The sequence below is a fragment of the Laetiporus sulphureus genome (genome assembly GCF_001632365.1).
Source record: "Laetiporus sulphureus 93-53 unplaced genomic scaffold LAESUscaffold_81, whole genome shotgun sequence".
Classification (NCBI taxonomy): Eukaryota; Fungi; Basidiomycota; class Agaricomycetes; order Polyporales; family Laetiporaceae; genus Laetiporus; species Laetiporus sulphureus.
In genome coordinates this window covers 26,777-38,914 of record NW_024468590.1, presented here as the reverse complement: position 1 = coordinate 38,914, position 12,138 = coordinate 26,777, and positions in this window count along the sequence as shown.

Sequence of the window (12,138 nt, the reverse complement as noted above, 5' to 3'; positions counted from 1 at the left end):
AACAATGCACCTCATGCCACTGAAGCATACATCACCTTTCTTGCATTTTCTAATATGCTGGCCAACCCTGATGCATTCACACTGGAGGCATGAGCCTGTGATTCCATTGGAATCATTGTAGACACATTGTGAACACAGTCACAATGATGTGACACATCCGGATTGATGGCAGCCACATTTTGAATTCTTACAGAATGATATCTGAATACTTTGAACATATTTCAATCACAAATTAGCTGATTACATTCTGAACAAGCTCAGTTGATCCTGTAGGGAGTCATTTTACAAACATTACACCTGTTATTTGGATTGATACATAATGCTGTCATTTATAACAAAGTGGCACAATGCTAGTGATATTTTGAATTTTTCCACAAATGCAAGCACCCGAAACAAATGGGCGTCATTGCAATACCATCGTTGATGGTGTTGTGAAGCATTCAGAATGTTTCCAATGGCACCACCAAGGTCACATGCAGTCCTTATTGAGAGTGCTTTTCACCGAAACATTTAAGATGAGTTCTCCTTACAGTCCACCTGCATGCAGCATGCGTCCACAGTGAGATGTGCATATTCACATTGTGCTCAGAGGGGAGAAAAGTCTTTTACTTCTGGAAGCCATCATGAAATCACCAAACATTTCTTTGAAATGCTGCTAGTGTGACTCTTATAAGTGTTCAGAATGGTGCTGCCAGTGTGACTCTTATAAGTGTTCAGAATGGTGCTGCCATGGCTCCTCAATGAGTTTAAAATGTTGCCAGCAGGACTTCTCAATGCATTCAAAATGCTGCTGGCAAGGCTCCTTGATGTGTTTCAAATACCACCAGCATGACTTCTAGAAATGTACAAAATGATGCTGGCATGGCTATCCAATGAATTCAAAATGTTGTCAGCAGAACTTCCTGATGCATTCAAAATAGCATCAGCAAGACCTTCTGATGTGTTTAAACTACTACCAACATGACTCCTCAATGCATTCAAAAGGACACTTGCACGGCTCCTCAATGAGTTTTAATTAAAGTTCTACCAGCATGCCAGTGACTCCAAAATGCATCCAAAAATCCTAGATGTGCTCAAATATCACCAGGTGTGAGCTTATGATTAATTGCCTCCTTGAATCATGCACTGTTGTGGTTAGCCTGAACAATAATGCTGTCACTGCAGAAAGGTTCATCTCACCATCCACCTTCTTCTCCATTGCACAATTGATGAGTTTAACAAGATGGATATCTCTGATCAAGTGGCAATCTATGAAGCAATGAAATAGCAGACAATAAAATCTATGGACAATTTAATCATGAATGCATGGCTAGTAGAGTTCAGAATTAGATATTCAGGTTTAAAAAAATTCAAAACACACTGGCATACATTGACAATCTTCAGCTTAGTATTTTACATTGAGCATGAGCATCAACATCCCAGAGTCAAATGAGAAATATAACTAACCAATGGCAGTGATAATGGTAGTACAGAGACCCAGAACACTTTCTAGCATCATAAAATCAAGATGAATATGTTAGCCTGGCTACATAACACAATCAAGCAATAAATGGGTTTTAGCTAGGCTCATCTGTTTGTCTGGCTCACTTTACCATAATCAGGCTCCAATGACAGGCTTCAATGACAGGCTCAAGCTACTGTAGCCTGATATCATGTAGCCAGGCTGATTGTTATGTTTTGATTGAGCAATGTCTAGGCACGTGGCAGCACTTTTGTCACATGCATGCATATCTCCTATTTATGATGCATGGGTCTCAATGACTACTATCCAGGGTTAGAGTTTTTGCCTTTTAGCATACTCATTCTAGAGTTACAGCAATCAAGATCTTAGCATACAACTATGTATAGGTCACTTTTCCAGCTCTGTTTCTCTTTTAGAATAAATGGTTGTGTTTCAGGTCTGAGTTTACTCATCGTACAGAGCCTCCTGTCTACTTTAGATAGCCAGAACCTCATGTACTAGTATCCAAGACTATAAGTTCATAGACGTATAAGGAGGACGAAACAGTTAAAGGAAGATAACCTCTTCCTCCTATTCCTTTACTGCTTCTCTTTGATTATCACAGATTCAAGAAGTTTAAGGAGATCATCTCGATACTACTATAGCATTGTAACATATAGTCAGAATCTGCCTCTCAAGAGGTCATTAGAGCTCATTTCACCTGTGAGTAAATGCATAGTAGCTGCTTCACAAAGACCTAGCAAGGGTAGGATGAAGAACCTCACTGCTATCATTGTCACTAGATCTAGGCAACACTATAACCATTACCATGATGCACGTATTGTGGCATGTGATCATAGAAAACTTGATATACTTCATTTACCTCATCTATTGTCCATTACGCTGTAGACTAGTATATGTAAGAAAGCACACGTGATTTGTGAAGGTTCACAGAGAACACTTTATAACACTGATATATCAGATTTTTAAGTTGTTATTTACTACTTAGTTGTATTCTACAGCCAGGCTCATTTGTCAGACTCACTTTGCAGCAACCAGGCTTCTGCGACAGGCTCAATTTACTGTCACCAAACTCAGATACTAGTTTTTTAAAGATATGACAATGAAATCCATTTATTGCTTAATTGTATCATGTAGCCAGGATGATATATCTGATTGTAAAGTTTTTATTCACTTTTTACAGTTGTATTATACATATAGCCAGGCTCACTTTACTGCAACCATCAACACTGTGCAATTCTGGCTTCCAACACATGGCAGCCTCTAAAATATACAGCCAATGCTTGGACTTATGAGGTCAACTCAGATGAGAATGTGGATGCAAATTTTCATCCAGGTTTGACATCCCTCGAACTCTGTGACTTTCTATCTGACAGACCTCTTCTTGCAGAGTCAAATAGTACCACCTCAGGATCTAAGATTATCCCTCCTCTTACTAGTAGTATTGATAATGTTGTGCAGACCTCCAACGAGAGATATACATAATGATGTTCAAAACTAGTTTAAAATGTGCAAAAAATGTACAAAATTGTCACCTGTGCAGCAACTACAGTTTAAAATATGTATAATATCCCGAGGTAGTTTTTCCTGAAATGCTGGCTTGCACACCCTCCTATACACATTCATGATTATGGCATGCCATGAGGAAGACATGTGTCATCATGTTCCTCATCCAGTCATCATTGCCTATCTGATAGAGTCAGCAGCCTGGTAATTCTTCAATCACAGTAAGATGCTTGTCCAGACTCCATCATGAATATTTATTATAGTTTTACATGATCTAATGCTTGTGTGCATGGTTACTGAATGATTTTGGACTAGCCAAGGCCAGAAGCAGTCACTGAAATACCATAGATAGCTTGTACAGTGATATGAATGTGACTATTAAAAGTGAATTGAGGGACCCTAACCCCAGATCTTGGATTTTGCTGGCTGTGCCCCCATGATTCACTATATGTCTACCTCGTTACTTCCTTGACTGCCTCTGTTAGGCAATTATTGTGAGTGATATCAACATAATTTGTTAGCCAAAACATTGGATGATAGCTTTCAATTTGCCCAGGAGAAAACAGGTTTCTCAGACGATTGCAGCAGTTTGTTTCACCTTTTGTGACATGAAATGCATAGGTTCATCATATCTCCCAGAAGCTGAAGCATTTTCACTGTGCTGATAAGTAATTGCACCTGCAATATATGAATGAATGTTGACTGCCTCATGAAGAAATGCTATTTTTCTTAGACGAGGCAACACAAGAAAAGGCCTGCCCCTTTCTGTGATGCTCAATCTTTTAGTAGGTGTCTGAGCATCACACAGCACTGAAGTACCTCATCCTCTGCTGCACCACAGATAGCAGTGAATAGAACACATTAAAGAGGCAGCATACACATCACATTCTCTTATCCTACTCAGGGGCCTCTCAAGCTTCGGCATGTCTAAAGGAACCTCACTATCTCTCAAGACACTAAATTACAGAGTACTTCAGCAACCTCTCCTCATATTCTCTGGCCCCTGAGTCCTTCAGTGACTGTGAGGCAGAGCACAGTCTTCAGACTTTGGAGAATGAGACAGTAACTCATCCTCCTCCTGTGCCAGGCTTCATGTCCACATGAACCTAATCTGTTAAAGTCTTCATCTGCTTCAATTGAAGCCTCTGTTTTGGACCAAATGGGAGAGTTCAGTCTCTGCATGGGGGTCCTGAATGTTCACACCAGACAGTTGCTCTCATTGGCACCACATGCGGTGTTCCTCCTACATTTGATACTAGTTCGCAGGATGCTTTTTCATCTGCCCATATTGTCAACGTGCATTAGTTTTCATTGTAGACCTCATTTAATGAGAAGCTCCCAAATGTCATCATGAAGATTGTGAGCCAGGCATCTATCCCACTCCAGCTCAAAATCTGCAGAGACCAACATGCACTCGAACCACTCTCATGAACCAGACCCCACAATCCATCTGCAAGTCACAATTATGCAAAGTGAGATATATAGTGCAATGTAGCAAGTGTGATATAGCTGCTGATAGCATTGGTAAAACAATCAAGACTTGTAGATGTATTTCTTGCCTCGCAATCCATGCCTGCACTGCACAATATTTCCACTATCCAGGAGCTCAATGGCACACTGTGGATGAAGAAGACATCCTTTGGCCACAGGCACACTTTGATCACTGTGGAGATCTCACCTAAGGAAGTTGGTTTAGAGGATAAAGAGGGCAATGAAGTAGGGGATGTGAGGAGGAACAGGCATTCCTGATGGTCAGGGAATCAATCACTGCATTATGCATCTAATCTGGAGAGATGACATCAGTAGTTCAGAGAGGATATGGGACGATATATGGAGCTCACAAATAGTGATCATGCAGAAGACCATGATGCATTATGTGGTCCCCCAGCCCAGTATGGAGCCTACAATGCTCAGCCTATCCATCAACATGCCCAGGATGAGGGATTCATGATATACGATCTCACAGAAATATATTACATCTGTGTGGTCTCTGAGTCAGAATATGGTCGAGACCATTAGTCAATGCATAAGCATGCATCATACATGCTTCTCAGCCTCAAACAGATCTAATTGGTGAGATGGTGCCCAATTTGCTTGCCTAGTATGCCATGACCTGCATGTTCAGTGTTAGCCCTGAAAAGGAAGAACTTGGACACATATATGTAATGGAGTACCACAGCTGTCCACAATGGTGTATTCACTGAAGCCATAGCCTTTGAATGGGACTTGATGAGGGAGATCACATTCATGGTCTGACGTATCAGATGTCAGTGTATGATTATCATCTGAGTGACTAGCATGAGGGCTCATGTTGGTAGTGGTCTTGAAGCCAAATATCATCTGCTTCACCTACCATACACTGAAAAAACCACATCACTGAAGATGGAATAACGTACCTCAAATATCAATATGTGTGGGCCTCACACTACATTCACATCGGTGGTGACCATGGGCCTCTACAGCATTCTGAACTGCTTTATACACCATTCTGTGATGTCAGCCAGTGTCTCAATGTGGTAAAGCAGCCACGACTTTGTTCTGGGGATAGAGTCTAGCTTTGAAAGAGAGAATGGTCATACATCCTGAGCCACATCAGCAGAAACAGTTGCAGTGAGATGAGTGTTAAGCCTGATCACATGCTCCATGATAGTTCTTCAGCACTTCAGGTCAGTGATATCTGTTTCATGCCAGTTTAGCTCATGCACATCTGGTTTTATTATTGTCACTGTATGTTAGTCGGCTACATTCAATCATGCCACAATTATTCCACATGCATCCCTTGATTTTGTGTACACCAATTCAGATGAATATGGCTTGACCGAGAGGTCAGGAAAATTTGATGATTGCAGAAAGGAGAGCGAAGAGACCATGGAACATTGATGGAACTAAGAGCAGCTACAGCAAGGAGGGCTTCATAAAAGGTCCGACGAAGTGGTAATGGCTCAACTGATATCATTTCTGAAGCCTTATGGTGATAATTTGTGCATTGGTATCATGAGTTTTATATTACTCTTCATGAAAAGCAATGGCACGAACACATGGTAGAAGGTGAAATTGATATGCTAGAAGGATCTATGCCAATGCTCAGTGTAACAGCATGGACACCTGTTTTCCTGAGCTCTTTGGAGCCATCACATGTCTTGTAGCTTCAATGATGCCTTTTCATGTATACACCATCAATGGCTTTTGCTGCACCAGTGCACGACAATCTGGACAACGGAGATTTGATCCTGGGTGCTGAAAGAGAGCATCAAAGAACTGTCATTCCAGTTCATTCTGAGTCTGCTCATTCATGTCACAGTCATGCAAGGCATGACAATACAAGGTCAGATCTGGCAGATAAGCACGTGGATTTTGAATTCTATAGTCCACTTGACTTGTACCAAGCCATTTGATCATGCAAGGTCCACAATATGTAAGCCCACATAAGAGGCTAAATAGAAAGAAGTGAGCTAGCTTGCCACTGATATAGAATTCACATACATTGCAGAAGAGAACATTGTCATAGAACATGTTCCACAAGAAGTGAGATCATTGAGCAGTGAGTGTGCCTGCAAAGTTATCAGTGATCTCATAATAGTACTGACACAACTTTGCATACACAATGTTTGGCCTGGACTTCAGCTCGATTAAATGTCCCTCAGCTGTTAATACAGCATTCTGCAGGTGAGTGATCTCCTATCGTTGTGGTGTGAGTCATTGGAAAAGAGTACGTGGCTATTCAAAGGATCATATTGATTTGGTGGTGTCATCAATTACTTGCATGCGAGCTTATTGCAAAGATAGTTACATAGTAAATTTCCTAAATAATGTATTTGTACAACCTGGTAAATGTTGACAGTGAAATTTGTCTACCTGTTGTGCACAAGCTTCGATTTCTGCAACATATGCTTTAATTTTTGACAGCACCTATAAACTAGCATATTCATCATCACACTACAAGTATGATTTGGAAGTGATAGTGCACCTCTTGCATCACATTGTTTCACATTTCTGCATCTACATTGAACTTGCTCACTTCCTGAATATGTCAGATAAGCAATACCATAATATCAGGAACTAATGTAGAAGACTGCACCTTGTGCATAGCCCTCTGCATGTTTCAAAATCCACCTTTACTCTTGCAATCTCCTAGGCATGCATGCATCCATTAGGAAGCTGTAACTGCATTATAATGATGGAAGGTACTCATCTTTTGATCTCCTGATCTCAAGTGCAGATACTTGAAACTCAAACATTTGGGATTTCATGCTCATGGTCTCCTAAGTCAGAACTGTGAGCTGCACCATGCATTACAAGAATCAGTAATGAGTTAAAATCCATATGAACCTCATCTGCTGCCTGAAGCTGCTCATGCAACCTCATGACTTGCAAAGGAGTGAGCCCTTCCACTGGCACATCTTCAGCAGTAGAAACTTGCATCACAATCTCAGTGTGGACATCACGAGTGTGCCTTCTCAGTTTTTGTTCTCTTTGATCTCCTAATTCTTGAACATGCATGGCTTCATCTCTGGTGATGATGATGCTAGTACTAGCAGCTGTTTCAATATTTGCATGACTGCCAGATCTACAGCCACGAGCACCGGGCAGAATGCCAATTCTTGGCCCATGATAGCCATTAGGATCAGACATTATATCACAGCTTCAGTGAGATTCATGTGATCCACCAAAGCATGAGCAGAGTGGGAAGGTAATCACCAATCCAGCTTCAAGCAATGACACTGGTTTGCTGCCATCTGATTGTCATGTTCATCAACTCCGGCATTCTATAATGCAATTGAATAGGTCAGTCTTTCAAATTCTCACTTCCAGCTTGACTGAGATTGTTGCAAAGATGAATACTACACATAAGATCAGAGAAATCTATCCATTCCAGTGGCTCCACCACTACAGAAAGAGGGTGAAGCAAGTGTGATGGTTGGTACATTCAGCTTAATCTAATTGAACACCTCATATATGCACTGATACTCATCTCCATTTGTGCCAGTTGCATCAGTCAAATTGGCCCTCCCTGCCTGTCAGTGATACCTCCACAGAAGGTATGACATGGGGCACTGCTACAGGAATAGGTGATCCTTGAGAGCCAGATGATTATCACTCTCGAGTCTCCCACCCCCATGCTGTTCATGCTCCTATCAGATGATGTTACTCTACAGTGATTCATTCTCAATGGCATGCAGGGACATCATTCCCTGCCATGCCTGTTTGATGAGGAGTCGAGCTAGAAGCTGTCCTTGAAGGAGGTATATGGTGAGCTCTACTAGAATATGTTCTGCTAATCGGCAGGCTGGTGAAGGTGCAGACACTGACAGATATGTTGATTAGGGCATTGTGTTTGACATGGAAATAGGTGTGTTTCACCTGCTGATTTGCACCGATGCACTTGCTGATCATGAACAGGCAAGGATGATGTCAGTTTATGTGGGTCCTAAGCAGACCATTGTTACAGTTTCAGTGCCACTTCAGTGGGCATGTGACAGTTAGATAATATTTATGGTTCATAGGTCTGGTGGACATGTTCTACGGTTAGCAGTTTTTCATTTTCACGATTAAACTCACTCTGGTATTTGCAATCCAGACTTCATCTTGCGTTTCAGATTTTCTACTTCACCTACACTTACTTTAGCTCACCAATTACCTGACTCGCAGCGACCAAGCTCTGATGTGTTTCATCTATGTTTAGGATAGTGGGCCCCCCTGTACTAGTACCCCAGACTTAGGTCTGCGACTATATAAGGGGCACAGATCATGGAGAGAAGACCAACCTCTTCCTCCTTGTTTTCAAGAACCCATTCTTTGCACTAACCTGTTCCTAAGGAGATAACTCAATACTTCTGATCATCAGGATCAGTTGGGATCTGCACTCGCTCTCAGGGGTATTCAAGCTCGTGCGCTTGTTGAGAGTCAGGTTAGTGAACCTAGTAACCGGCAGGTGAACATGCAGTAGCTGCTCAGCGAGATATACAGTAAGACCAGGGTGAATGGGAGACAGACCTCAGTCTTATTCTCTTTCGTCCACCGCGACAGCTACTACAGGCCTAACAAGCCTAATACATCTATTCACATCACATAGCCTCGCTCGTCACCCAGCTCCGCCGCATACACAAGTGAGTATAAGCGTCAACTGAAGGGACTTGCTTGTCGATGGGCTCATCGTACAGACCACCTGGTCTTTTACTCAGAGTACCCTTTGAGGGACTGAGTTTTAGTTTGTCTATCTTTGTCTATGGCAATCCGTGACAGTCTGCTACACACCATTGCCTTTTAACTGTTTTCTTTGCCATAAAATAATGGCACTCTAAATACAGCTGCTTCTCAAACAACTATACCATTCTTGATCTCTGCCATAGAAACTGATATTTCAATATGAGTAACAATATGTTTCCCTCAATCAATGTGGTGAATATCATGATAAACTTATAAAGTTTATTATGAAGAATATCAGGACCTCAGAAATCATTCCTGCCAGAAATGGCCCTCTTACCCAAGTGAATGCATTGAATTTGCCAGAATTGCTAGGCTGTCTCATAACACTTAGGCATAGCCATGAATGGCTGCTATGCAACACGAGGTAGCAATTGACTTCTTCACATCTTGTCATCAGCAAAAAGGTCAGATGCTGATCTGGCCCTAACTGCACCCAATGTACCTTATCTGTTATTGACTACTGCACCTGCCAGTTGACTGACAGACAAGTCAGATCTGTAACCTCTGAGGGTCTGACTACCATTATCAGGCCAGGCCTGCCACCACCAGATAGCCAAGGATAGTCAATATTTCCATGTTGTCAGGTAATGTACAGACAGGCTGCCCATCTGCCAGATAGAATGCGGAAAATAGCTCATCTGTCAGTTGATGTCTGGGCAATGTGCCACATCCTCAAGTGAAAATATGGCCTTTCAGATAAATAATTGGCCAGAAAGACTGATGATTGATTGGCCAGCTTATGATAGACATCTTCAGAAATTCATTTTATCATTACTTTCATATTTTACAGCAACATCTGAATGGATTCTTGGAGAAATGAATGTCAATGATGTTGTTTCCTACTCTACGGTACTCAGATCAGTACTTATCATATGGTACTCAGGTTGTGACACAAACATGTGATCTACATTTGAAAGATGACACAGGTGAGTAGCTTGATCATGACAGTATCAGCATGGACTCACGTAGCTCTTTCAGCCCTTCAACATTTAACATTTAAAATGTAGGCACACTCCAGATGGTCAAGGTGGAGACACAGAAGCAGAGTGGCTGAGCGTGACTTGAGATGGTTTGTGTCTGCTCCTTCACATGCTATCAAGGTCCGTGAATCACTAAAAGAAGGGGGTAATGGGTAGAGCAGTCCAATGCACCTGACATCCATCTGTTCATGAGTGAGCAGCTGGTCACTGTAAGACAAGAAGAGACAGGTGATTCATGAAGCGTGTTTACACACAATGCATCATGTGAGCTGGTGCATAGGTCTTCGATGTTGATAGAGCATGCTGAGGTGATCAAACGAAAAGGAGGGCTCTGAAAAGGTAACTATGTGCACTGTAGTGCGATGTGTGATACAGAAACCTGCACTCACCTGCTATGCTCTTCCAATCAATGCATCCTCCTCCTGTGTTGCTGCTGATGCATTGCCATGCCTCACATCTGTACATGCATTCATCAATCATGGTGATGGAACAAGGGCATGGGTGACATATGAGGTAGGCCTGTGCAATTGACTCATCATGTTGGGCACAGGTAAGGCAGTGGTGACAAACATCATATGCCATGCTGGTGTAGTGTGCATGGGCAGCTGGTCACTGTAGAAGGATGAAAAGAGGAATAATGGGTACAGCACAGGCACACGATGTCTCATATAGGCTCATTCACATGACACCGAGGTCAGCAGACAGTATAGGGGTAGAACATGAGAGTAACATATTCTGAAATGTAAGCATATGCACCCTGGGGTAATGTGCAATACTGGGCAACTGCGACTCACCTGGGGCACCCATCCTAGAACCTCCATTTTGCCCATCCTTCTTCTGTGGTGTCACTGACAATGTGGCACCATTTCTCACATGCATTCACGTGCTTGTGAGCAGTGGTGATTGAGAAAGTGGGTGGCAGATGGAGTGGGTCTGCCTGAATGGCTCAACATGTTGAGTGCCATGAGGGCAGTGGTTGCAGGTGTAATGACAGGGCTGGCTCATGCTGATATGAGGCTGAGAGATGACAGGTGAGAGGTGAAAGAGAGAACAGGCATGAGACTCCCTGATCAGGGAGTAAAATGGGCAGCAAGAGGAGGACAAAAGTACATGTCCTGGAGCATCAGAAATGGCTCCGTTCACATGAAATTTTGACATGGACATAGCTGATGGGTATGACGAGAGGTCACAAGCAGTGCTGGGCAGATACAGTGAATGCATGATGAGAAAAATTAAAATGTGATACCAGTGAGGTGGGTGCTTATCAAGTGAGCAGAAAGAACAATGCATAGAAACATAACGGGATAGTGAAATTGCTTGAATTTTTGATATGATAGGAAGGATATGCATATCTACGGTCTTCAAAAAATGTGTACAGTGCCTGCTTAAGTTTTCAGACAATATTCTAGTCACAGTTACCAGTGTGCAAAACCCTACCTGATTGCGCAAGCTTTCATGCATGGTCCATTGCGTCAATTGACTGTGACCTAATTAAGAATCAATGAAGAGCTTCTGAATGAGGGTCTTTTAAGGAAGCTAGAAGGTTATCTCCAGAAGCTAAGTGGCGTGCACAGAGGGAGGCCAAATGTAACATTTGACCCAGTCTTTATAGATAGATTGCTGTTTTCACTCCATAAAGCAAGTCACAAGCGAGACAGATGGTTTAGCAACACAAAATGTGAACAAATGATTCATGCAGCATAAGAGAATGAGTACATGAGTGAGAGTGCATAGATGACAAAAGAAAAAGGAAGAACAGTTAAAGATAAATGGCCTGCTATAGGTGCAAACAATTGCTACAAGTGGGGTAGGAAAATACAACATGTTTCTGGCTGGGTCATCAAGAACATTTGCTAACTTGTACATATCAGTACAAGCATGCACTCATATTTGCTAACTCGTACAAGTTTGCAATTTAACTATATATGACTGAGTGCAACATTTAATAGTTGCATTAAAATATTGCATTTCAAAATAGCAGAA